We start from the raw sequence: 1,731 nt of genomic DNA on the forward strand, positions 1-1,731 counted from the left end.
CATACAGTCCATCAAACCTAAAGATATCATGTCACCAAGGGGTGTTTTCTTCTGCATGTTGTGGAGCACCTGAAGTAACGATCACAGTTACGGACGACGTAGGCCTCTCCGAAGTGGTCTCGAATTTTGTTAACTGATTATTTGAAACTCGGTTTACCCGCGAAGATGAGAGGAACAGCAGAAATGAAAAATAGCCGGGTCGACCAAATAGCTCTCGTGTTGACTATGCTTCAACTAGTGACCCAAGTGTCAGGTAAGGTATTTTTTAGTCTTTTTACTACAGGAGATTTTTTATAAAGAAGAGAGATAACTTGCCTCCTAATCAGACTCTAAGACTTTGCATTTTTTTCTCTAATGGTATATCAGTTCTATTGCAGTCGGTTTCTACGCTGAAGGCTCTACTAGGCCCGGCGACAAGAAATCGACTGCAATAAAAAAACGCCAGGCTCGTAGGCCGACATACAGACTACAAAAACATTATGATAGAAACAGCATTACCATAAATACATACATACATAGTATCTATGTATGCCAAAAATATACATGTATTAACCTTACATGACTCCTATATCTGAAATTTCCATTATCAAATTCCAACTCCACATTCGATCTAGTGCCTTGAAGTCTGTTTTCCAAAGACCTACCAACATATCCCGAATATTATCTCGAACCGCCCATATCTTCTTACTTTTGTACTGTGAAAGCAACCAGTCATACTCAAGTCTACATTGGAAAACTGTTCTTGGGAGACGTATTTTTGTTCACGTTCAGTTTTCCTCTTCTAGTGTACAAAGTAACAAAATGACAATATATCAACGTCCGTATCATCAGAGTTCGGGGACCTCATGTCTCCATGAAATATATATCTTATGCAAATGGTACTCATTTGCATAATCCATGCGTAGCGATGTTTACCTTCAACTAACTAACACATGTCACAAGCATTAAGTTTTGTTGTCTTGATGTGAAAAGCTATCTGCAACCTAAATGTCAAGACCAAATCATACTTGCCTCGCCATTTCAGCGTGAATAGCTTGAACCTACCCACGAGCAGCTCAGTAGTACTTAGACGGTAGTAAAGAGGTCCTTTAAGGTAACGTATGACACCAACGTTGTCAATGTTACATCCCATAAAATCATAACAAAGGAGCACAGAATGCTCTTCTTATGAATAATTTAGAGTGCTAAGGACACGCTGGTGGACGGGATTATGAATATGCATGTTAGCGCGGCTTCGAAAACGCATGTTTGGCATACGGTTACAGAGGATAATGGCCGTTATAATGATAAGAGACCATAATAGCAGTTAATAAAGTCAGTTTTGTGATATAATACTGTGAATAAGATTTTCCGTATACTCGCTACGTTTCTTTACTTTAGGCCACATTAAGTAACTTTTACGAATGGCACACAGCGTGCGAATTGATTTTTACCGGATTTTGAAAAAGACACTTGGTCAATTGCAACATAAGAAAATACCAAAAGTGAGAAAAGGTTGTATGGTAGCATTGATTGTTATTACCTCCATGAAAAATGGAGGTATGGTTTTTTGTGTCTGTCTGTCTTCCTGTGTGCCTGTCTGTGTGTGTGCCTGTTTGTGTTTCTGGATATTTGTGGTCACCATAACTCTAGAATCTCTGGATGGATTGTAATGATATTTGGTATGTGGGTAGGTGTTGCACACTCGATATTTGGAAAGAATTAAGTCTATCAAAACCACATATCCGTTTG

Source organism: Branchiostoma floridae, chromosome 19, assembly GCF_000003815.2.
Source record: "Branchiostoma floridae strain S238N-H82 chromosome 19, Bfl_VNyyK, whole genome shotgun sequence".
Classification (NCBI taxonomy): Eukaryota; Metazoa; Chordata; class Leptocardii; order Amphioxiformes; family Branchiostomatidae; genus Branchiostoma; species Branchiostoma floridae.